This window comes from Hyla sarda, unplaced genomic scaffold (genome assembly GCF_029499605.1).
Source record: "Hyla sarda isolate aHylSar1 unplaced genomic scaffold, aHylSar1.hap1 scaffold_178, whole genome shotgun sequence".
Classification (NCBI taxonomy): domain Eukaryota; kingdom Metazoa; phylum Chordata; class Amphibia; order Anura; family Hylidae; genus Hyla; species Hyla sarda.
Window position 1 is genome coordinate 143,463 of NW_026608424.1, and position 25,527 is coordinate 168,989.

Here is a 25,527-nt window from a genome sequence, read left to right on the forward strand (position 1 = left end):
CATATGTCTTTTTTCGACCGTACTAACTATGTAACTATGTAACATAACATGGGGGGGGGGGGTCTCCTGGCTGTTCACACAGGTGTGTCATTGCTGTACATTGACCATGCATTGCTTCTGTGGTATTGCAAAGGCAAAGACAAATGCTTCCAGCCATCCATTGCACTAATGGATTGGTCATCAGCTGGCTGTCTATGTCCCGCATCAATATAGACCAAAGTACAGAGGGTTAGGCTATGCTATTGTGCACCTACCTGATGCATCAGAAGGTGCGAGGCCCTTGCTAAATTCTGTGCACAGACTTTGAGATCTATGTTTTAGACTGTATCTAAACCTGCTCCAACATGGACTGACATTCTGGCCTACTTTCAGCCGATGCGACTTGTCTGTCGCTGAACAGTCGCTTTTTATGTATTCAGCACCTATGTATAATGTTGTAAAAATGCTCTAGAAGCTAAAGTCGCAGAAATGTCACACATATTTGGCCTGCAACTTTCTGTGCGACAAATTCAGACAGGAAAAATCAGTATAAATCCTTAGAAAATTATCCCCCAGTGTCTCCATCTGCTGGCGGTATTGAATAAGCATTGCTGCACTGATGGGGTATGCATTAGACGAAAAAAAAGAAGAAAAAGAAGAATAATACGCCCAGAAAAGAGGCGAAAAGGAGAAAAACGTAAAAAAACGTGAAAAAAAAGTAAGAGGAAGAGAAGGGAAAAAAAGGTGGAAATGGGTTTAAAAGTGATTTCGGCGGAGAAATATATATATATATATATATATATATATATATATATATATATATATATATGCGCACACACACACATAGATATAAACGTATTCTCCGTTGAGATATTGCAGCCGCTGCTGTGTCCAGGCCCAGGAGCCTTAGCACTGTGCTGTGATGTCACTCAATACCACTGACATCACTAGGTGTAAACAACATCTCTCCTTTGCTCTGTATGTGACTATGGAGCTGTTTGGTGATGTCGTCTATTACGGCCTTCATAGAAGCAACAGGAGATTGTTGCATCCATCTTGAACCCTCAGAACTACAGTGCTATGATGTCACTCACTTCCACAGGCCTTGCAGAGTGTAAACAACAACAACCCAGCTTTGTTGTGTATGTAACCATAGGGATTTGTGATGTCACCTAGAACCTTCACAGCAGCGACAGCTTTATGAGGAGCATCAGCACTGCTCTGCCTGAGCAGAACCATCACCGCCATAGGTTGTCAAATAACCCGGATTTAACCCACACAGGTAAGTCCAATGGGGTGCAGGCATGTCCTCTATGCTTACAGCTTCCCGTGGGTGTTGGTTTGATACCGTTTGGGGACAGCCAAGGAGGCATCTGCAGGCAACAAAGGTAGGTGTGTGCTTGTGTGTGTGTTTCCTATGCAGATCCTAAGCCCAGTGTCACATGCAAGTAGGAGGAGTAAGAAGGGTTCCTGGCAAATCCGGGTTATGGATTGCATTTAAAAAGGCCCCGTGGGAGTGCAATGGGCCCCTGTCTTGCTGCTTAGCAATAATGGTATGGGTTTAGGTTCTGCTGTGTGTACTGGTGATTGACTGCCCCCCAGCCCAGAGTGTGCATGGAAAATTGTCTGGCAGCCTCCCTGACAGCAAGCAGTGATAGTGCCCATGAAGGGGACCTTGTTGGGCCCGCCCCTTTCACGGTTATCGCTTCTCGGCCTTTTGGCTAAGATCAAGTGTAGTATCTGTTCTTATCAGTTTAATATCTGATACGTCCCCTATCTGGGGACCATATATTAAATGGATTTTTGAGAATGGGGGCCGATTTCGAAGCTTGCTTCCGTCGCCCTATGCATTGACCCGATATGGCAGTATCTTCGGGTACAGTGCACCACCCCCTTACAGGGTTAAAAAGAAAGATTCCTACTTTCATTGCTACCTGCTTGCTGGCTAGCCAGCTAGCCAGCCCTGTGGGCCTTGCTGCTGCTGCAGCCAAAAAACAAAAGGTGGTGCTGCTGCTGCTTCTGCTGCTTCTGCTTCTGCTTGTGTCTGGCCCCTGTTGGAGCGTCCAGGCACAGGACTTCTGCTGCTGCTGACTAAATGGCCTCCTTAATTGGATCATTTGAGTAGCCAGCACACCTGTGCAGGTAGGGCATGACATGATAGGCAGCTGCCTTGATAGCGGGTGGGTGCTGAATGTTCCTAATTGACAAAATAAGATTAATGCTTATGAAGAAATATAAAATCTCATCCCTTCCCCAATATCGCGCCACACCCCTACCCCTTAATTCCCTGGTTGAACTTGATGGACATATGTCTTTTTTCGACCGTACTAACTATGTAACTATGTAACATAACATGGGGGGGGGGGGTCTCCTGGCTGTTCACACAGGTGTGTCATTGCTGTACATTGACCATGCATTGCTTCTGTGGTATTGCAAAGGCAAAGACAAATGCTTCCAGCCATCCATTGCACTAATGGATTGGTCATCAGCTGGCTGTCTATGTCCCGCATCAATATAGACCAAAGTACAGAGGGTAGGCTATGCTATTGTGCACCTACCTGATGCATCAGAAGGTGCGAGGCCCTTGCTAAATTCTGTGCACAGACTTTGAGATCTATGCTTTAGACTGTATCTAAACCTGCTCCAACATGGACTGACATTCTGGCCTACTTTCAGCCGATGCGACTTGTCTGTCGCTGAACAGTCGCTTTTTATGTATTCAGCACCTATGTATAATGTTGTAAAAATGCTCTAGAAGCTAAAGTCGCAGAAATGTCACACATATTTGGCCTGCAACTTTCTGTGCGACAAATTCAGACAGGAAAAATCAGTATAAATCCTTAGAAAATTATCCCCCAGTGTCTCCATCTGCTGGCGGTATTGAATAAGCATTGCTGCACTGATGGGGTATGCATTAGACGAAAAAAAAGAAGAAAAAGAAGAATAATACGCCCAGAAAAGAGGCGAAAAGGAGAAAAACGTAAAAAAACGTGAAAAAAAAGTAAGAGGAAGAGAAGGGAAAAAAAGGTGGAAATGGGTTTAAAAGTGATTTCGGCGGAGAAATATATATATATATATATATATATATATATATATATATATATATGCGCACACACACACATAGATATAAACGTATTCTCCGTTGAGATATTGCAGCCGCTGCTGTGTCCAGGCCCAGGAGCCTTAGCACTGTGCTGTGATGTCACTCAATACCACTGACATCACTAGGTGTAAACAACATCTCTCCTTTGCTGTGTATGTGACTATGGAGCTGTTTGGTGATGTCGTCTATTACGGCCTTCATAGAAGCAACAGGAGATTGTTGCATCCATCTTGAACCCTCAGAACTACAGTGCTATGATGTCACTCACTTCCACAGGCCTTGCAGAGTGTAAACAACAACAACCCAGCTTTGTTGTGTATGTAACCATAGGGATTTGTGATGTCACCTAGAACCTTCACAGCAGCGACAGCTTTATGAGGAGCATCAGCACTGCTCTGCCTGAGCAGAACCATCACCGCCATAGGTTGTCAAATAACCCGGATTTAACCCACACAGGTAAGTCCAATGGGGTGCAGGCATGTCCTCTATGCTTACAGCTTCCCGTGGGTGTTGGTTTGATACCGTTTGGGGACAGCCAAGGAGGCATCTGCAGGCAACAAAGGTAGGTGTGTGCTTGTGTGTGTGTTTCCTATGCAGATCCTAAGCCCAGTGTCACATGCAAGTAGGAGGAGTAGAAGGGTTCCTGGCAAATACGGGTTATGGATTGCATTTAAAAAGGCCCCGTGGGAGTGCAATGGGCCCCTGTCTTGCTGCTTAGCAATAATGGTATGGGTTTAGGTTCTGCTGTGTGTACTGGTGGTTGACTGCCCCCCAGCCCAGAGTGTGCATGGAAAATTGTCTGGCAGCCTCCCTGACAGCAAGCAGTGATAGTGCCCATGAAGGGGACCTTGTTGGGCCCGCCCCTTTCACGGTTATCGCTTCTCGGCCTTTTGGCTAAGATCAAGTGTAGTATCTGTTCTTATCAGTTTAATATCTGATACGTCCCCTATCTGGGGACCATATATTAAATGGATTTTTGAGAACGGGGGCCGATTTCGAAGCTTGCTTCCGTCGCCCTATGCATTGACCCGATATGGCAGTATCTTCGGGTACAGTGCACCACCCCCTTACAGGGTTAAAAAGAAAGATTCCTACTTTCATTGCTACCTGCTTGCTGGCTAGCCAGCTAGCCAGCCCTGTGGGCCTTGCTGCTGCTGCAGCCAAAAAACAAAAGGTGGTGCTGCTGCTGCTTCTGCTGCTTCTGCTGCTTCTGCTTGTGTCCGGCCCCTGTTGGAGCGTCCAGGCACAGGACTTCTGCTGCTGCTGACTAAATGGCCTCCTTAATTGGATCATTTGAGTAGCCAGCACACCTGTGCAGGTAGGGCATGACATGATAGGCAGCTGCCTTGATAGCGGGTGGGTGCTGAATGTTCCTAATTGACAAAATAAGATTAATGCTTATGAAGAAATATAAAATCTCATCCCTTCCCCAATATCGCGCCACACCCCTACCCCTTAATTCCCTGGTTGAACTTGATGGACATATGTCTTTTTTCGACCGTACTAACTATGTAACTATGTAACATAACATGGGGGGGGGGGTCTCCTGGCTGTTCACACAGGTGTGTCATTGCTGTACATTGACCATGCATTGCTTCTGTGGTATTGCAAAGGCAAAGACAAATGCTTCCAGCCATCCATTGCACTAATGGATTGGTCATCAGCTGGCTGTCTATGTCCCGCATCAATATAGACCAAAGTACAGAGGGTTAGGCTATGCTATTGTGCACCTACCTGATGCATCAGAAGGTGCGAGGCCCTTGCTAAATTCTGTGCACAGACTTTGAGATCTATGCTTTAGACTGTATCTAAACCTGCTCCAACATGGACTGACATTCTGGCCTACTTTCAGCCGATGCGACTTGTCTGTCGCTGAACAGTCGCTTTTTATGTATTCAGCACCTATGTATAATGTTGTAAAAATGCTCTAGAAGCTAAAGTCGCAGAAATGTCACACATATTTGGCCTGCAACTTTCTGTGCGACAAATTCAGACAGGAAAAATCAGTATAAATCCTTAGAAAATTATCCCCCAGTGTCTCCATCTGCTGGCGGTATTGAATAAGCATTGCTGCACTGATGGGGTATGCATTAGACGAAAAAAAAGAAGAAAAAGAAGAATAATACGCCCAGAAAAGAGGCGAAAAGGAGAAAAACGTAAAAAAACGTGAAAAAAAAGTAAGAGGAAGAGAAGGGAAAAAAAGGTGGAAATGGGTTTAAAAGTGATTTCGGCGGAGAAATATATATATATATATATATATATATATATATATATATATATATATATATATATGCGCACACACACACATAGATATAAACGTATTCTCCGTTGAGATATTGCAGCCGCTGCTGTGTCCAGGCCCAGGAGCCTTAGCACTGTGCTGTGATGTCACTCAATACCACTGACATCACTAGGTGTAAACAACATCTCTCCTTTGCTGTGTATGTGACTATGGAGCTGTTTGGTGATGTCGTCTATTACGGCCTTCATAGAAGCAACAGGAGATTGTTGCATCCATCTTGAACCCTCAGAACTACAGTGCTATGATGTCACTCACTTCCACAGGCCTTGCAGAGTGTAAACAACAACAACCCAGCTTTGTTGTGTATGTAACCATAGGGATTTGTGATGTCACCTAGAACCTTCACAGCAGCGACAGCTTTATGAGGAGCATCAGCACTGCTCTGCCTGAGCAGAACCATCACCGCCATAGGTTGTCAAATAACCCGGATTTAACCCACACAGGTAAGTCCAATGGGGTGCAGGCATGTCCTCTATGCTTACAGCTTCCCGTGGGTGTTGGTTTGATACCGTTTGGGGACAGCCAAGGAGGCATCTGCAGGCAACAAAGGTAGGTGTGTGCTTGTGTGTGTGTTTCCTATGCAGATCCTAAGCCCAGTGTCACATGCAAGTAGGAGGAGTAAGAAGGGTTCCTGGCAAATCCGGGTTATGGATTGCATTTAAAAAGGCCCCGTGGGAGTGCAATGGGCCCCTGTCTTGCTGCTTAGCAATAATGGTATGGGTTTAGGTTCTGCTGTGTGTACTGGTGGTTGACTGCCCCCCAGCCCAGAGTGTGCATGGAAAATTGTCTGGCAGCCTCCCTGACAGCAAGCAGTGATAGTGCCCATGAAGGGGACCTTGTTGGGCCCGCCCCTTTCACGGTTATCGCTTCTCGGCCTTTTGGCTAAGATCAAGTGTAGTATCTGTTCTTATCAGTTTAATATCTGATACGTCCCCTATCTGGGGACCATATATTAAATGGATTTTTGAGAACGGGGGCCGATTTCGAAGCTTGCTTCCGTCGCCCTATGCATTGACCCGATATGGCAGTATCTTCGGGTACAGTGCACCACCCCCTTACAGGGTTAAAAAGAAAGATTCCTACTTTCATTGCTACCTGCTTGCTGGCTAGCCAGCTAGCCAGCCCTGTGGGCCTTGCTGCTGCTGCAGCCAAAAAACAAAAGGTGGTGCTGCTGCTGCTTCTGCTGCTTCTGCTTCTGCTTGTGTCTGGCCCCTGTTGGAGCGTCCAGGCACAGGACTTCTGCTGCTGCTGACTAAATGGCCTCCTTAATTGGATCATTTGAGTAGCCAGCACACCTGTGCAGGTAGGGCATGACATGATAGGCAGCTGCCTTGATAGCGGGTGGGTGCTGAATGTTCCTAATTGACAAAATAAGATTAATGCTTATGAAGAAATATAAAATCTCATCCCTTCCCCAATATCGCGCCACACCCCTACCCCTTAATTCCCTGGTTGAACTTGATGGACATATGTCTTTTTTCGACCGTACTAACTATGTAACTATGTAACATAACATGGGGGGGGGGGGGTCTCCTGGCTGTTCACACAGGTGTGTCATTGCTGTACATTGACCATGCATTGCTTCTGTGGTATTGCAAAGGCAAAGACAAATGCTTCCAGCCATCCATTGCACTAATGGATTGGTCATCAGCTGGCTGTCTATGTCCCGCATCAATATAGACCAAAGTACAGAGGGTTAGGCTATGCTATTGTGCACCTACCTGATGCATCAGAAGGTGCGAGGCCCTTGCTAAATTCTGTGCACAGACTTTGAGATCTATGCTTTAGACTGTATCTAAACCTGCTCCAACATGGACTGACATTCTGGCCTACTTTCAGCCGATGCGACTTGTCTGTCGCTGAACAGTCGCTTTTTATGTATTCAGCACCTATGTATAATGTTGTAAAAATGCTCTAGAAGCTAAAGTCGCAGAAATGTCACACATATTTGGCCTGCAACTTTCTGTGCGACAAATTCAGACAGGAAAAATCAGTATAAATCCTTAGAAAATTATCCCCCAGTGTCTCCATCTGCTGGCGGTATTGAATAAGCATTGCTGCACTGATGGGGTATGCATTAGACGAAAAAAAAGAAGAAAAAGAAGAATAATACGCCCAGAAAAGAGGCGAAAAGGAGAAAAACGTAAAAAAACGTGAAAAAAAAGTAAGAGGAAGAGAAGGGAAAAAAAGGTGGAAATGGGTTTAAAAGTGATTTCGGCGGAGAAATATATATATATATATATATATATATATATATATGCGCACACACACACATAGATATAAACGTATTCTCCGTTGAGATATTGCAGCCGCTGCTGTGTCCAGGCCCAGGAGCCTTAGCACTGTGCTGTGATGTCACTCAATACCACTGACATCACTAGGTGTAAACAACATCTCTCCTTTGCTGTGTATGTGACTATGGAGCTGTTTGGTGATGTCGTCTATTACGGCCTTCATAGAAGCAACAGGAGATTGTTGCATCCATCTTGAACCCTCAGAACTACAGTGCTATGATGTCACTCACTTCCACAGGCCTTGCAGAGTGTAAACAACAACAACCCAGCTTTGTTGTGTATGTAACCATAGGGATTTGTGATGTCACCTAGAACCTTCACAGCAGCGACAGCTTTATGAGGAGCATCAGCACTGCTCTGCCTGAGCAGAACCATCACCGCCATAGGTTGTCAAATAACCCGGATTTAACCCACACAGGTAAGTCCAATGGGGTGCAGGCATGTCCTCTATGCTTACAGCTTCCCGTGGGTGTTGGTTTGATACCGTTTGGGGACAGCCAAGGAGGCATCTGCAGGCAACAAAGGTAGGTGTGTGCTTGTGTGTGTGTTTCCTATGCAGATCCTAAGCCCAGTGTCACATGCAAGTAGGAGGAGTAAGAAGGGTTCCTGGCAAATCCGGGTTATGGATTGCATTTAAAAAGGCCCCGTGGGAGTGCAATGGGCCCCTGTCTTGCTGCTTAGCAATAATGGTATGGGTTTAGGTTCTGCTGTGTGTACTGGTGGTTGACTGCCCCCCAGCCCAGAGTGTGCATGGAAAATTGTCTGGCAGCCTCCCTGACAGCAAGCAGTGATAGTGCCCATGAAGGGGACCTTGTTGGGCCCGCCCCTTTCACGGTTATCGCTTCTCGGCCTTTTGGCTAAGATCAAGTGTAGTATCTGTTCTTATCAGTTTAATATCTGATACGTCCCCTATCTGGGGACCATATATTAAATGGATTTTTGAGAACGGGGGCCGATTTCGAAGCTTGCTTCCGTCGCCCTATGCATTGACCCGATATGGCAGTATCTTCGGGTACAGTGCACCACCCCCTTACAGGGTTAAAAAGAAAGATTCCTACTTTCATTGCTACCTGCTTGCTGGCTAGCCAGCTAGCCAGCCCTGTGGGCCTTGCTGCTGCTGCAGCCAAAAAACAAAAGGTGGTGCTGCTGCTGCTTCTGCTGCTTCTGCTTCTGCTTGTGTCTGGCCCCTGTTGGAGCGTCCAGGCACAGGACTTCTGCTGCTGCTGACTAAATGGCCTCCTTAATTGGATCATTTGAGTAGCCAGCACACCTGTGCAGGTAGGGCATGACATGATAGGCAGCTGCCTTGATAGCGGGTGGGTGCTGAATGTTCCTAATTGACAAAATAAGATTAATGCTTATGAAGAAATATAAAATCTCATCCCTTCCCCAATATCGCGCCACACCCCTACCCCTTAATTCCCTGGTTGAACTTGATGGACATATGTCTTTTTTCGACCGTACTAACTATGTAACTATGTAACATAACATGGGGGGGGGGGGGGGTCTCCTGGCTGTTCACACAGGTGTGTCATTGCTGTACATTGACCATGCATTGCTTCTGTGGTATTGCAAAGGCAAAGACAAATGCTTCCAGCCATCCATTGCACTAATGGATTGGTCATCAGCTGGCTGTCTATGTCCCGCATCAATATAGACCAAAGTACAGAGGGTTAGGCTATGCTATTGTGCACCTACCTGATGCATCAGAAGGTGCGAGGCCCTTGCTAAATTCTGTGCACAGACTTTGAGATCTATGCTTTAGACTGTATCTAAACCTGCTCCAACATGGACTGACATTCTGGCCTACTTTCAGCCGATGCGACTTGTCTGTCGCTGAACAGTCGCTTTTTATGTATTCAGCACCTATGTATAATGTTGTAAAAATGCTCTAGAAGCTAAAGTCGCAGAAATGTCACACATATTTGGCCTGCAACTTTCTGTGCGACAAATTCAGACAGGAAAAATCAGTATAAATCCTTAGAAAATTATCCCCCAGTGTCTCCATCTGCTGGCGGTATTGAATAAGCATTGCTGCACTGATGGGGTATGCATTAGACGAAAAAAAAGAAGAAAAAGAAGAATAATACACCCAGAAAAGAGGCGAAAAGGAGAAAAACGTAAAAAAACGTGAAAAAAAAGTAAGAGGAAGAGAAGGGAAAAAAAGGTGGAAATGGGTTTAAAAGTGATTTCGGCGGAGAAATATATATATATATATATATATATATATATATATATATATATATATGCGCACACACACACATAGATATAAACGTATTCTCCGTTGAGATATTGCAGCCGCTGCTGTGTCCAGGCCCAGGAGCCTTAGCACTGTGCTGTGATGTCACTCAATACCACTGACATCACTAGGTGTAAACAACATCTCTCCTTTGCTGTGTATGTGACTATGGAGCTGTTTGGTGATGTCGTCTATTACGGCCTTCATAGAAGCAACAGGAGATTGTTGCATCCATCTTGAACCCTCAGAACTACAGTGCTATGATGTCACTCACTTCCACAGGCCTTGCAGAGTGTAAACAACAACAACCCAGCTTTGTTGTGTATGTAACCATAGGGATTTGTGATGTCACCTAGAACCTTCACAGCAGCGACAGCTTTATGAGGAGCATCAGCACTGCTCTGCCTGAGCAGAACCATCACCGCCATAGGTTGTCAAATAACCCGGATTTAACCCACACAGGTAAGTCCAATGGGGTGCAGGCATGTCCTCTATGCTTACAGCTTCCCGTGGGTGTTGGTTTGATACCGTTTGGGGACAGCCAAGGAGGCATCTGCAGGCAACAAAGGTAGGTGTGTGCTTGTGTGTGTGTTTCCTATGCAGATCCTAAGCCCAGTGTCACATGCAAGTAGGAGGAGTAAGAAGGGTTCCTGGCAAATCCGGGTTATGGATTGCATTTAAAAAGGCCCCGTGGGAGTGCAATGGGCCCCTGTCTTGCTGCTTAGCAATAATGGTATGGGTTTAGGTTCTGCTGTGTGTACTGGTGGTTGACTGCCCCCCAGCCCAGAGTGTGCATGGAAAATTGTCTGGCAGCCTCCCTGACAGCAAGCAGTGATAGTGCCCATGAAGGGGACCTTGTTGGGCCCGCCCCTTTCACGGTTATCGCTTCTCGGCCTTTTGGCTAAGATCAAGTGTAGTATCTGTTCTTATCAGTTTAATATCTGATACGTCCCCTATCTGGGGACCATATATTAAATGGATTTTTGAGAACGGGGGCCGATTTCGAAGCTTGCTTCCGTCGCCCTATGCATTGACCCGATATGGCAGTATCTTCGGGTACAGTGCACCACCCCCTTACAGGGTTAAAAAGAAAGATTCCTACTTTCATTGCTACCTGCTTGCTGGCTAGCCAGCTAGCCAGCCCTGTGGGCCTTGCTGCTGCTGCAGCCAAAAAACAAAAGGTGGTGCTGCTGCTGCTTCTGCTGCTTCTGCTTCTGCTTGTGTCTGGCCCCTGTTGGAGCGTCCAGGCACAGGACTTCTGCTGCTGCTGACTAAATGGCCTCCTTAATTGGATCATTTGAGTAGCCAGCACACCTGTGCAGGTAGGGCATGACATGATAGGCAGCTGCCTTGATAGCGGGTGGGTGCTGAATGTTCCTAATTGACAAAATAAGATTAATGCTTATGAAGAAATATAAAATCTCATCCCTTCCCCAATATCGCGCCACACCCCTACCCCTTAATTCCCTGGTTGAACTTGATGGACATATGTCTTTTTTCGACCGTACTAACTATGTAACTATGTAACATAACATGGGGGGGGGGGGGGTCTCCTGGCTGTTCACACAGGTGTGTCATTGCTGTACATTGACCATGCATTGCTTCTGTGGTATTGCAAAGGCAAAGACAAATGCTTCCAGCCATCCATTGCACTAATGGATTGGTCATCAGCTGGCTGTCTATGTCCCGCATCAATATAGACCAAAGTACAGAGGGTTAGGCTATGCTATTGTGCACCTACCTGATGCATCAGAAGGTGCGAGGCCCTTGCTAAATTCTGTGCACAGACTTTGAGATCTATGCTTTAGACTGTATCTAAACCTGCTCCAACATGGACTGACATTCTGGCCTACTTTCAGCCGATGCGACTTGTCTGTCGCTGAACAGTCGCTTTTTATGTATTCAGCACCTATGTATAATGTTGTAAAAATGCTCTAGAAGCTAAAGTCGCAGAAATGTCACACATATTTGGCCTGCAACTTTCTGTGCGACAAATTCAGACAGGAAAAATCAGTATAAATCCTTAGAAAATTATCCCCCAGTGTCTCCATCTGCTGGCGGTATTGAATAAGCATTGCTGCACTGATGGGGTATGCATTAGACGAAAAAAAAGAAGAAAAAGAAGAATAATACGCCCAGAAAAGAGGCGAAAAGGAGAAAAACGTAAAAAAACGTGAAAAAAAAGTAAGAGGAAGAGAAGGGAAAAAAAGGTGGAAATGGGTTTAAAAGTGATTTCGGCGGAGAAATATATATATATATATATATATATATATATATATATATATATATATATGCGCACACACACACATAGATATAAACGTATTCTCCGTTGAGATATTGCAGCCGCTGCTGTGTCCAGGCCCAGGAGCCTTAGCACTGTGCTGTGATGTCACTCAATACCACTGACATCACTAGGTGTAAACAACATCTCTCCTTTGCTGTGTATGTGACTATGGAGCTGTTTGGTGATGTCGTCTATTACGGCCTTCATAGAAGCAACAGGAGATTGTTGCATCCATCTTGAACCCTCAGAACTACAGTGCTATGATGTCACTCACTTCCACAGGCCTTGCAGAGTGTAAACAACAACAACCCAGCTTTGTTGTGTATGTAACCATAGGGATTTGTGATGTCACCTAGAACCTTCACAGCAGCGACAGCTTTATGAGGAGCATCAGCACTGCTCTGCCTGAGCAGAACCATCACCGCCATAGGTTGTCAAATAACCCGGATTTAACCCACACAGGTAAGTCCAATGGGGTGCAGGCATGTCCTCTATGCTTACAGCTTCCCGTGGGTGTTGGTTTGATACCGTTTGGGGACAGCCAAGGAGGCATCTGCAGGCAACAAAGGTAGGTGTGTGCTTGTGTGTGTGTTTCCTATGCAGATCCTAAGCCCAGTGTCACATGCAAGTAGGAGGAGTAAGAAGGGTTCCTGGCAAATCCGGGTTATGGATTGCATTTAAAAAGGCCCCGTGGGAGTGCAATGGGCCCCTGTCTTGCTGCTTAGCAATAATGGTATGGGTTTAGGTTCTGCTGTGTGTACTGGTGGTTGACTGCCCCCCAGCCCAGAGTGTGCATGGAAAATTGTCTGGCAGCCTCCCTGACAGCAAGCAGTGATAGTGCCCATGAAGGGGACCTTGTTGGGCCCGCCCCTTTCACGGTTATCGCTTCTCGGCCTTTTGGCTAAGATCAAGTGTAGTATCTGTTCTTATCAGTTTAATATCTGATACGTCCCCTATCTGGGGACCATATATTAAATGGATTTTTGAGAACGGGGGCCGATTTCGAAGCTTGCTTCCGTCGCCCTATGCATTGACCCGATATGGCAGTATCTTCGGGTACAGTGCACCACCCCCTTACAGGGTTAAAAAGAAAGATTCCTACTTTCATTGCTACCTGCTTGCTGGCTAGCCAGCTAGCCAGCCCTGTGGGCCTTGCTGCTGCTGCAGCCAAAAAACAAAAGGTGGTGCTGCTGCTGCTTCTGCTGCTTCTGCTTCTGCTTGTGTCTGGCCCCTGTTGGAGCGTCCAGGCACAGGACTTCTGCTGCTGCTGACTAAATGGCCTCCTTAATTGGATCATTTGAGTAGCCAGCACACCTGTGCAGGTAGGGCATGACATGATAGGCAGCTGCCTTGATAGCGGGTGGGTGCTGAATGTTCCTAATTGACAAAATAAGATTAATGCTTATGAAGAAATATAAAATCTCATCCCTTCCCCAATATCGCGCCACACCCCTACCCCTTAATTCCCTGGTTGAACTTGATGGACATATGTCTTTTTTCGACCGTACTAACTATGTAACTATGTAACATAACATGGGGGGGGGGGGGGTCTCCTGGCTGTTCACACAGGTGTGTCATTGCTGTACATTGACCATGCATTGCTTCTGTGGTATTGCAAAGGCAAAGACAAATGCTTCCAGCCATCCATTGCACTAATGGATTGGTCATCAGCTGGCTGTCTATGTCCCGCATCAATATAGACCAAAGTACAGAGGGTTAGGCTATGCTATTGTGCACCTACCTGATGCATCAGAAGGTGCGAGGCCCTTGCTAAATTCTGTGCACAGACTTTGAGATCTATGCTTTAGACTGTATCTAAACCTGCTCCAACATGGACTGACATTCTGGCCTACTTTCAGCCGATGCGACTTGTCTGTCGCTGAACAGTCGCTTTTTATGTATTCAGCACCTATGTATAATGTTGTAAAAATGCTCTAGAAGCTAAAGTCGCAGAAATGTCACACATATTTGGCCTGCAACTTTCTGTGCGACAAATTCAGACAGGAAAAATCAGTATAAATCCTTAGAAAATTATCCCCCAGTGTCTCCATCTGCTGGCGGTATTGAATAAGCATTGCTGCACTGATGGGGTATGCATTAGACGAAAAAAAAGAAGAAAAAGAAGAATAATACGCCCAGAAAAGAGGCGAAAAGGAGAAAAACGTAAAAAAACGTGAAAAAAAAGTAAGAGGAAGAGAAGGGAAAAAAAGGTGGAAATGGGTTTAAAAGTGAGTGATTTCGGCGGAGATATATATATATATATATATATATATATATATATATATATATATATGCGCACACACACACATAGATATAAACGTATTCTCCGTTGAGATATTGCAGCCGCTGCTGTGTCCAGGCCCAGGAGCCTTAGCACTGTGCTGTGATGTCACTCAATACCACTGACATCACTAGGTGTAAACAACATCTCTCCTTTGCTGTGTATGTGACTATGGAGCTGTTTGGTGATGTCGTCTATTACGGCCTTCATAGAAGCAACAGGAGATTGTTGCATCCATCTAGAACCCTCAGAACTACAGTGCTATGATGTCACTCACTTCCACAGGCCTTGCAGAGTGTAAACAACAACAACCCAGCTTTGTTGTGTATGTAACCATAGGGATTTGTGATGTCACCTAGAACCTTCACAGCAGCGACAGCTTTATGAGGAGCATCAGCACTGCTCTGCCTGAGCAGAACCATCACCGCCATAGGTTGTCAAATAACCCGGATTTAACCCACACAGGTAAGTCCAATGGGGTGCAGGCATGTCCTCTATGCTTACAGCTTCCCGTGGGTGTTGGTTTGATACCGTTTGGGGACAGCCAAGGAGGCATCTGCAGGCAACAAAGGTAGGTGTGTGCTTGTGTGTGTGTTTCCTATGCAGATCCTAAGCCCAGTGTCACATGCAAGTAGGAGGAGTAAGAAGGGTTCCTGGCAAATCCGGGTTATGGATTGCATTTAAAAAGGCCCAGTGGGAGTGCAATGGGCCCCTGTCTTGCTGCTTAGCAATAATGGTATGGGTTTAGGTTCTGCTGTGTGTACTGGTGGTTGACTGCCCCCCAGCCCAGAGTGTGCATGGAAAATTGTCTGGCAGCCTCCCTGACAGCAAGCAGTGATAGTGCCCATGAAGGGGACCTTGTTGGGCCCGCCCCTTTCACGGTTATCGCTTCTCGGCCTTTTGGCTAAGATCAAGTGTAGTATCTGTTCTTATCAGTTTAATATCTGATACGTCCCCTATCTGGGGACCATATATTAAATGGATTTTTGAGAACGGGGGCCGATTTCGAAGCTTGCTTCCGTCGCCCTATGCATTGACCCGATATGGCAGTATCTTCGGGTACAGTGCACCACCCCCTTACAGGGTTAAAAAGAAAGATTCCTACTTTCATTGCTACCTGCTTGCTGGCTAGCCAGCTAGCCAGCCCTGTGGGCCTTGCTGCTGCTGCAGCCAAAAAACAAAAGGTGGTGCTGCTGCTGCTTCTGCTGCTTCTGCTGCTTCTGCTTCTGCTTGTGTCTGGCCCCTGTTGGAGCGTCCAGGCACAGGACTTCTGCTGCTGCTGACTAAATGGCCTCCTTAATTGGATCATTTGAGTAGCCAGCACACCTGTGCAGGTAGGGCATGACATGATAGGCAGCTGCCTTGATAGCGGGTGGGTGCTGAATGTTCCTAATTGACAAAATAAGATTAATGCTTATGAAGAAATATAAAATCTCATCCCTTCCCCAATATCGCGCCACACCCCTACCCCTTAATTCCCTGGTTGAACTTGATGGACATATGTCTTTTTTCGACCGTACTAACTATGTAACTATGTAACATAACATGGGGGGGGGGGGGGTCTCCTGGCTGTTCACACAGGTGTGTCATTGCTGTACATTGACCATGCATTGCTTCTGTGGTATTGCAAAGGCAAAGACAAATGCTTCCAGCCATCCATTGCACTAATGGATTGGTCATCAGCTGGCTGTCTATGTCCCGCATCAATATAGACCAAAGTACAGAGGGTTAGGCTATGCTATTGTGCACCTACCTGATGCATCAGAAGGTGCGAGGCCCTTGCTAAATTCTGTGCACAGACTTTGAGATCTATGCTTTAGACTGTATCTAAACCTGCTCCAACATGGACTGACATTCTGGCCTACTTTCAGCCGATGCGACTTGTCTGTCGCTGAACAGTCGCTTTTTATGTATTCAGCACCTATGTATAATGTTGTAAAAATGCTCTAGAAGCTAAAGTCGCAGAAATGTCACACATATTTGGCCTGCAACTTTCTGTGCGACAAATTCAGACAGGAAAAATCAGTATAAATCCTTAGAAAATTATCCCCCAGTGTCTCCATCTGCTGGCGGTATTGAATAAGCATTGCTGCACTGATGGGGTATGCATTAGACGAAAAAAAAGAAGAAAAAGAAGAATAATACGCCCAGAAAAGAGGCGAAAAGGAGAAAAACGTAAAAAAACGTGAAAAAAAAGTAAGAGGAAGAGAAGGGAAAAAAAGGTGGAAATGGGTTTAAAAGTGATTTCGGCGGAGAATATATATATATATATATATATATATATATATATATATATATATATATATATGCGCACACACACACATAGATATAAACGTATTCTCCGTTGAGATATTGCAGCCGCTGCTGTGTCCAGGCCCAGGAGCCTTAGCACTGTGCTGTGATGTCACTCAATACCACTGACATCACTAGGTGTAAACAACATCTCTCCTTTGCTGTGTATGTGACTATGGAGCTGTTTGGTGATGTCGTCTATTACGGCCTTCATAGAAGCAACAGGAGATTGTTGCATCCATCTTGAACCCTCAGAACTACAGTGCTATGATGTCACTCACTTCACAACAACAACCCAGCTTTGTTGTGTATGTAACCATAGGGATTTGTGATGTCACCTAGAACCTTCACAGCAGCGACAGCTTTATGAGGAGCATCAGCACTGCTCTGCCTGAGCAGAACCATCACCGCCATAGGTTGTCAAATAACCCGGATTTAACCCACACAGGTAAGTCCAATGGGGTGCAGGCATGTCCTCTATGCTTACAGCTTCCCGTGGGTGTTGGTTTGATACCGTTTGGGGACAGCCAAGGAGGCATCTGCAGGCAACAAAGGTAGGTGTGTGCTTGTGTGTGTGTTTCCTATGCAGATCCTAAGCCCAGTGTCACATGCAAGTAGGAGGAGTAAGAAGGGTTCCTGGCAAATCCGGGTTATGGATTGCATTTAAAAAGGCCCCGTGGGAGTGCAATGGGCCCCTGTCTTGCTGCTTAGCAATAATGGTATGGGTTTAGGTTCTGCTGTGTGTACTGGTGGTTGACTGCCCCCCAGCCCAGAGTGTGCATGGAAAATTGTCTGGCAGCCTCCCTGACAGCAAGCAGTGATAGTGCCCATGAAGGGGACCTTGTTGGGCCCGCCCCTTTCACGGTTATCGCTTCTCGGCCTTTTGGCTAAGATCAAGTGTAGTATCTGTTCTTATCAGTTTAATATCTGATACGTCCCCTATCTGGGGACCATATATTAAATGGATTTTTGAGAACGGGGGCCGATTTCGAAGCTTGCTTCCGTCGCCCTATGCATTGACCCGATATGGCAGTATCTTCGGGTACAGTGCACCACCCCCTTACAGGGTTAAAAAGAAAGATTCCTACTTTCATTGCTACCTGCTTGCTGGCTAGCCAGCTAGCCAGCCCTGTGGGCCTTGCTGCTGCTGCAGCCAAAAAACAAAAGGTGGTGCTGCTGCTGCTGCTTCTGCTGCTTCTGCTTCTGCTTGTGTCTGGCCCCTGTTGGAGCGTCCAGGCACAGGACTTCTGCTGCTGCTGACTAAATGGCCTCCTTAATTGGATCATTTGAGTAGCCAGCACACCTGTGCAGGTAGGGCATGACATGATAGGCAGCTGCCTTGATAGCGGGTGGGTGCTGAATGTTCCTAATTGACAAAATAAGATTAATGCTTATGAAGAAATATAAAATCTCATCCCTTCCCCAATATCGCGCCACACCCCTACCCCTTAATTCCCTGGTTGAACTTGATGGACATATGTCTTTTTTCGACCGTACTAACTATGTAACTATGTAACATAACATGGGGGGGGGGGGTCTCCTGGCTGTTCACACAGGTGTGTCATTGCTGTACATTGACCATGCATTGCTTCTGTGGTATTGCAAAGGCAAAGACAAATGCTTCCAGCCATCCATTGCACTAATGGATTGGTCATCAGCTGGCTGTCTATGTCCCGCATCAATATAGACCAAAGTACAGAGGGTTAGGCTATGCTATTGTGCACCTACCTGATGCATCAGAAGGTGCGAGGCCCTTGCTAAATTCTGTGCACAGACTTTGAGATCTATGCTTTAGACTGTATCTAAACCTGCTCCAACATGGACTGACATTCTGGCCTACTTTCAGCCGATGCGACTTGTCTGTCGCTGAACAGTCGCTTTTTATGTATTCAGCACCTATGTATAATGTTGTAAAAATGCTCTAGAAGCTAAAGTCGCAGAAATGTCACACATATTTGGCCTGCAACTTTCTGTGCGACAAATTCAGACAGGAAAAATCAGTATAAATCCTTAGAAAATTATCCCCCAGTGTCTCCATCTGCTGGCGGTATTGAATAAGCATTGCTGCACTGATGGGGTATGCATTAGACGAAAAAAAAGAAGAAAAAGAAGAATAATACGCCCAGAAAAGAGGCGAAAAGTAGAAAAACGTAAAAAAACGTGAAAAAAAAGTAAGAGGAAGAGAAGGGAAAAAAAGGTGGAAATGGGTTTAAAAGTGATTTCGGCGGAGAAATATATATATATATATATATATATATATATATATATATATATATATGCGCACACACACACATAGATATAAACGTATTCTCCGTTGAGATATTGCAGCCGCTGCTGTGTCCAGGCCCAGGAGCCTTAGCACTGTGCTGTGATGTCACTCAATACCACTGACATCACTAGGTGTAAACAACATCTCTCCTTTGCTGTGTATGTGACTATGGAGCTGTTTGGTGATGTCGTCTATTACGGCCTTCATAGAAGCAACAGGAGATTGTTGCATCCATCTTGAACCCTCAGAACTACAGTGCTATGATGTCACTCACTTCCACAGGCCTTGCAGAGTGTAAACAACAACAACCCAGCTTTGTTGTGTATGTAACCATAGGGATTTGTGATGTCACCTAGAACCTTCACAGCAGCGACAGCTTTATGAGGAGCATCAGCACTGCTCTGCCTGAGCAGAACCATCACCGCCATAGGTTGTCAAATAACCCGGATTTAACCCACACAGGTAAGTCCAATGGGGTGCAGGCATGTCCTCTATGCTTACAGCTTCCCGTGGGTGTTGGTTTGATACCGTTTGGGGACAGCCAAGGAGGCATCTGCAGGCAACAAAGGTAGGTGTGTGCTTGTGTGTGTGTTTCCTATGCAGATCCTAAGCCCAGTGTCACATGCAAGTAGGAGGAGTAAGAAGGGTTCCTGGCAAATCCGGGTTATGGATTGCATTTAAAAAGGCCCCGTGGGAGTGCAATGGGCCCCTGTCTTGCTGCTTAGCAATAATGGTATGGGTTTAGGTTCTGCTGTGTGTACTGGTGGTTGACTGCCCCCCAGCCCAGAGTGTGCATGGAAAATTGTCTGGCAGCCTCCCTGACAGCAAGCAGTGATAGTGCCCATGAAGGGGACCTTGTTGGGCCCGCCCCTTTCACGGTTATCGCTTCTCGGCCTTTTGGCTAAGATCAAGTGTAGTATCTGTTCTTATCAGTTTAATATCTGATACGTCCCCTATCTGGGGACCATATATTAAATGGATTTTTGAGAACGGGGGCCGATTTCGAAGCTTGCTTCCGTCGCCCTATGCATTGACCCGATATGGCAGTATCTTCGGGTACAGTGCACCACCCCCTTACAGGGTTAAAAAGAAAGATTCCTACTTTCATTGCTACCTGCTTGCTGGCTAGCCAGCTAGCCAGCCCTGTGGGCCTTGCTGCTGCTGCAGCCAAAAAACAAAAGGTGGTGCTGCTGCTGCTGCTTCTGCTGCTTCTGCTTCTGCTTGTGTCTGGCCCCTGTTGGAGCGTCCAGGCACAGGACTTCTGCTGCTGCTGACTAAATGGCCTCCTTAATTGGATCATTTGAGTAGCCAGCACACCTGTGCAGGTAGGGCATGACATGATAGGCAGCTGCCTTGATAGCGGGTGGGTGCTGAATGTTCCTAATTGACAAAATAAGATTAATGCTTATGAAGAAATATAAAATCTCATCCCTTCCCCAATATCGCGCCACACCCCTACCCCTTAATTCCCTGGTTGAACTTGATGGACATATGTCTTTTTTCGACCGTACTAACTATGTAACTATGTAACATAACATGGGGGGGGGGGTCTCCTGGCTGTTCACACAGGTGTGTCATTGCTGTACATTGACCATGCATTGCTTCTGTGGTATTGCAAAGGCAAAGACAAATGCTTCCAGCCATCCATTGCACTAATGGATTGGTCATCAGCTGGCTGTCTATGTCCCGCATCAATATAGACCAAAGTACAGAGGGTTAGGCTATGCTATTGTGCACCTACCTGATGCATCAGAAGGTGCGAGGCCCTTGCTAAATTCTGTGCACAGACTTTGAGATCTATACTTTAGACTGTATCTAAACCTGCTCCAACATGGACTGACATTCTGGCCTACTTTCAGCCGATGCGACTTGTCTGTCGCTGAACAGTCGCTTTTTATGTATTCAGCACCTATGTATAATGTTGTAAAAATGCTCTAGAAGCTAAAGTCGCAGAAATGTCACACATATTTGGCCTGCAACTTTCTGTGCGACAAATTCAGACAGGAAAAATCAGTATAAATCCTTAGAAAATTATCCCCCAGTGTCTCCATCTGCTGGCGGTATTGAATAAGCATTGCTGCACTGATGGGGTATGCATTAGACGAAAAAAAAGAAGAAAAAGAAGAATAATACGCCCAGAAAAGAGGCGAAAAGGAGAAAAACGTAAAAAAACGTGAAAAAAAAGTAAGAGGAAGAGAAGGGAAAAAAAGGTGGAAATGGGTTTAAAAGTGATTTCGGCGGAGAAATATATATATATATATATATATATATATATATATATATATATATATGCGCACACACACACATAGATATAAACGTATTCTCCGTTGAGATATTGCAGCCGCTGCTGTGTCCAGGCCCAGGAGCCTTAGCACTGTGCTGTGATGTCACTCAATACCACTGACATCACTAGGTGTAAACAACATCTCTCCTTTGCTGTGTATGTGACTATGGAGCTGTTTGGTGATGTCGTCTATTACGGCCTTCATAGAAGCAACAGGAGATTGTTGCATCCATCTTGAACCCTCAGAACTACAGTGCTATGATGTCACTCACTTCCACAGGCCTTGCAGAGTGTAAACAACAACAACCCAGCTTTGTTGTGTATGTAACCATAGGGATTTGTGATGTCACCTAGAACCTTCACAGCAGCGACAGCTTTATGAGGAGCATCAGCACTGCTCTGCCTGAGCAGAACCATCACCGCCATAGGTTGTCAAATAACCCGGATTTAACCCACACAGGTAAGTCCAATGGGGTGCAGGCATGTCCTCTATGCTTACAGCTTCCCGTGGGTGTTGGTTTGATACCGTTTGGGGACAGCCAAGGAGGCATCTGCAGGCAACAAAGGTAGGTGTGTGCTTGTGTGTGTGTTTCCTATGCAGATCCTAAGCCCAGTGTCACATGCAAGTAGGAGGAGTAAGAAGGGTTCCTGGCAAATCCGGGTTATGGATTGCATTTAAAAAGGCCCCGTGGGAGTGCAATGGGCCCCTGTCTTGCTGCTTAGCAATAATGGTATGGGTTTAGGTTCTGCTGTGTGTACTGGTGGTTGACTGCCCCCCAGCCCAGAGTGTGCATGGAAAATTGTCTGGCAGCCTCCCTGACAGCAAGCAGTGATAGTGCCCATGAAGGGGACCTTGTTGGGCCCGCCCCTTTCACGGTTATCGCTTCTCGGCCTTTTGGCTAAGATCAAGTGTAGTATCTGTTCTTATCAGTTTAATATCTGATACGTCCCCTATCTGGGGACCATATATTAAATGGATTTTTGAGAACGGGGGCCGATTTCGAAGCTTGCTTCCGTCGCCCTATGCATTGACCCGATATGGCAGTATCTTCGGGTACAGTGCACCACCCCCTTACAGGGTTAAAAAGAAAGATTCCTACTTTCATTGCTACCTGCTTGCTGGCTAGCCAGCTAGCCAGCCCTGTGGGCCTTGCTGCTGCTGCAGCCAAAAAACAAAAGGTGGTGCTGCTGCTGCTTCTGCTGCTTCTGCTTCTGCTTGTGTCTGGCCCCTGTTGGAGCGTCCAGGCACAGGACTTCTGCTGCTGCTGACTAAATGGCCTCCTTAATTGGATCATTTGAGTAGCCAGCACACCTGTGCAGGTAGGGCATGACATGATAGGCAGCTGCCTTGATAGCGGGTGGGTGCTGAATGTTCCTAATTGACAAAATAAGATTAATGCTTATGAAGAAATATAAAATCTCATCCCTTCCCCAATATCGCGCCACACCCCTACCCCTTAATTCCCTGGTTGAACTTGATGGACATATGTCTTTTTTCGACCGTACTAACTATGTAACTATGTAACATAACATGGGGGGGGGGTCTCCTGGCTGTTCACACAGGTGTGTCATTGCTGTACATTGACCATGCATTGCTTCTGTGGTATTGCAAAGGCAAAGACAAATGCTTCCAGCCATCCATTGCACTAATGGATTGGTCATCAGCTGGCTGTCTATGTCCCGCATCAATATAGACCAAAGTACAGAGGGTTAGGCTATGCTATTGTGCACCTACCTGATGCATCAGAAGGTGCGAGGCCCTTGCTAAATTCTGTGCACAGACTTTGAGATCTATGCTTTAGACTGTATCTAAACCTGCTCCAACATGGACTGACATTCTGGCCTACTTTCAGCCGATGCGACTTGTCTGTCGCTGAACAGTCGCTTTTTATGTATTCAGCACCTATGTATAATGTTGTAAAAATGCTCTAGAAGCTAAAGTCGCAGAAATGTCACACATATTTGGCCTGCAACTTTCTGTGCGACAAATTCAGACAGGAAAAATCAGTATAAATCCTTAGAAAATTATCCCCCAGTGTCTCCATCTGCTGGCGGTATTGAATAAGCATTGCTGCACTGATGGGGTATGCATTAGACGAAAAAAAAGAAGAAAAAGAAGAATAATACGCCCAGAAAAGAGGCGAAAAGGAGAAAAACGTAAAAAAACGTGAAAAAAAAGTAAGAGGAAGAGAAGGGAAAAAAAGGTGGAAATGGGTTTAAAAGTGATTTCGGCGGAGAAATATATATATATATATATATATATATATATATATATATATATATATATATATATATATATATATATGCGCACACACACACATAGATATAAACGTATTCTCCGTTGAGATATTGCAGCCGCTGCTGTGTCCAGGCCCAGGAGCCTTAGCACTGTGCTGTGATGTCACTCAATACCACTGACATCACTAGGTGTAAACAACATCTCTCCTTTGCTGTGTATGTGACTATGGAGCTGTTTGGTGATGTCGTCTATTACGGCCTTCATAGAAGCAACAGGAGATTGTTGCATCCATCTTGAACCCTCAGAACTACAGTGCTATGATGTCACTCACTTCCACAGGCCTTGCAGAGTGTAAACAACAACAACCCAGCTTTGTTGTGTATGTAACCATAGGGATTTGTGATGTCACCTAGAACCTTCACAGCAGCGACAGCTTTATGAGGAGCATCAGCACTGCTCTGCCTGAGCAGAACCATCACCGCCATAGGTTGTCAAATAACCCGGATTTAACCCACACAGGTAAGTCCAATGGGGTGCAGGCATGTCCTCTATGCTTACAGCTTCCCGTGGGTGTTGGTTTGATACCGTTTGGGGACAGCCAAGGAGGCATCTGCAGGCAACAAAGGTAGGTGTGTGCTTGTGTGTGTGTTTCCTATGCAGATCCTAAGCCCAGTGTCACATGCAAGTAGGAGGAGTAAGAAGGGTTCCTGGCAAATCCGGGTTATGGATTGCATTTAAAAAGGCCCCGTGGGAGTGCAATGGGCCCCTGTCTTGCTGCTTAGCAATAATGGTATGGGTTTAGGTTCTGCTGTGTGTACTGGTGGTTGACTGCCCCCCAGCCCAGAGTGTGCATGGAAAATTGTCTGGCAGCCTCCCTGACAGCAAGCAGTGATAGTGCCCATGAAGGGGACCTTGTTGGGCCCGCCCCTTTCACGGTTATCGCTTCTCGGCCTTTTGGCTAAGATCAAGTGTAGTATCTGTTCTTATCAGTTTAATATCTGATACGTCCCCTATCTGGGGACCATATATTAAATGGATTTTTGAGAACGGGGGCCGATTTCGAAGCTTGCTTCCGTCGCCCTATGCATTGACCCGATATGGCAGTATCTTCGGGTACAGTGCACCACCCCCTTACAGGGTTAAAAAGAAAGATTCCTACTTTCATTGCTACCTGCTTGCTGGCTAGCCAGCTAGCCAGCCCTGTGGGCCTTGCTGCTGCTGCAGCCAAAAAACAAAAGGTGGTGCTGCTGCTGCTTCTGCTGCTTCTGCTTCTGCTTGTGTCTGGCCCCTGTTGGAGCGTCCAGGCACAGGACTTCTGCTGCTGCTGACTAAATGGCCTCCTTAATTGGATCATTTGAGTAGCCAGCACACCTGTGCAGGTAGGGCATGACATGATAGGCAGCTGCCTTGATAGCGGGTGGGTGCTGAATGTTCCTAATTGACAAAATAAGATTAATGCTTATGAAGAAATATAAAATCTCATCCCTTCCCCAATATCGCGCCACACCCCTACCCCTTAATTCCCTGGTTGAACTTGATGGACATATGTCTTTTTTCGACCGTACTAACTATGTAACTATGTAACATAACATGGGGGGGGGGGGTCTCCTGGCTGTTCACACAGGTGTGTCATTGCTGTACATTGACCATGCATTGCTTCTGTGGTATTGCAAAGGCAAAGACAAATGCTTCCAGCCATCCATTGCACTAATGGATTGGTCATCAGCTGGCTGTCTATGTCCCGCATCAATATAGACCAAAGTACAGAGGGTTAGGCTATGCTATTGTGCACCTACCTGATGCATCAGAAGGTGCGAGGCCCTTGCTAAATTCTGTGCACAGACTTTGAGATCTATGCTTTAGACTGTATCTAAACCTGCTCCAACATGGACTGACATTCTGGCCTACTTTCAGCCGATGCGACTTGTCTGTCGCTGAACAGTCGCTTTTTATGTATTCAG

The 25,527-nt window shown here is 46.0% G+C and overlaps 11 non-coding genes across 11 annotated transcripts; all 11 read left to right on the forward strand.

Annotated features, from left to right (window-relative positions):
* Nucleotides 1-1,680: 1,680 nt before the first annotated feature.
* LOC130313655 (U2 spliceosomal RNA) lies at nt 1,681-1,871 on the forward strand. The gene has a single exon (XR_008861549.1). It is a non-coding gene; the product is annotated as a U2 spliceosomal RNA (small nuclear RNA).
* Nucleotides 1,872-3,956: 2,085 nt separating this feature from the next.
* LOC130313736 (U2 spliceosomal RNA) lies at nt 3,957-4,147 on the forward strand. Its single transcript, XR_008861610.1, has one exon. It is a non-coding gene; the product is annotated as a U2 spliceosomal RNA (small nuclear RNA).
* A 2,099-nt stretch (nt 4,148-6,246) lies between these two features.
* LOC130313533 (U2 spliceosomal RNA) lies at nt 6,247-6,437 on the forward strand. The gene has a single exon (XR_008861439.1). It is a non-coding gene; the product is annotated as a U2 spliceosomal RNA (small nuclear RNA).
* Nucleotides 6,438-8,515: 2,078 nt separating this feature from the next.
* LOC130313534 (U2 spliceosomal RNA) lies at nt 8,516-8,706 on the forward strand. The gene has a single exon (XR_008861440.1). It is a non-coding gene; the product is annotated as a U2 spliceosomal RNA (small nuclear RNA).
* Nucleotides 8,707-10,798: 2,092 nt separating this feature from the next.
* Nucleotides 10,799-10,989, forward strand: LOC130313535 (U2 spliceosomal RNA). The gene has a single exon (XR_008861441.1). It is a non-coding gene; the product is annotated as a U2 spliceosomal RNA (small nuclear RNA).
* Nucleotides 10,990-13,082: 2,093 nt separating this feature from the next.
* LOC130313536 (U2 spliceosomal RNA) lies at nt 13,083-13,273 on the forward strand. Its single transcript, XR_008861442.1, has one exon. It is a non-coding gene; the product is annotated as a U2 spliceosomal RNA (small nuclear RNA).
* Nucleotides 13,274-15,366: 2,093 nt separating this feature from the next.
* LOC130313537 (U2 spliceosomal RNA) lies at nt 15,367-15,557 on the forward strand. Its single transcript, XR_008861443.1, has one exon. It is a non-coding gene; the product is annotated as a U2 spliceosomal RNA (small nuclear RNA).
* Nucleotides 15,558-17,641: 2,084 nt separating this feature from the next.
* LOC130313540 (U2 spliceosomal RNA) lies at nt 17,642-17,832 on the forward strand. Its single transcript, XR_008861445.1, has one exon. It is a non-coding gene; the product is annotated as a U2 spliceosomal RNA (small nuclear RNA).
* A 2,092-nt stretch (nt 17,833-19,924) lies between these two features.
* Nucleotides 19,925-20,115, forward strand: LOC130313541 (U2 spliceosomal RNA). The gene has a single exon (XR_008861446.1). It is a non-coding gene; the product is annotated as a U2 spliceosomal RNA (small nuclear RNA).
* Nucleotides 20,116-22,206: 2,091 nt separating this feature from the next.
* Nucleotides 22,207-22,397, forward strand: LOC130313542 (U2 spliceosomal RNA). Its single transcript, XR_008861447.1, has one exon. It is a non-coding gene; the product is annotated as a U2 spliceosomal RNA (small nuclear RNA).
* Nucleotides 22,398-24,504: 2,107 nt separating this feature from the next.
* On the forward strand, nt 24,505-24,695 carry LOC130313543 (U2 spliceosomal RNA). The gene has a single exon (XR_008861448.1). It is a non-coding gene; the product is annotated as a U2 spliceosomal RNA (small nuclear RNA).
* The last annotated feature ends 832 nt before the right edge of the window (nt 24,696-25,527 follow it).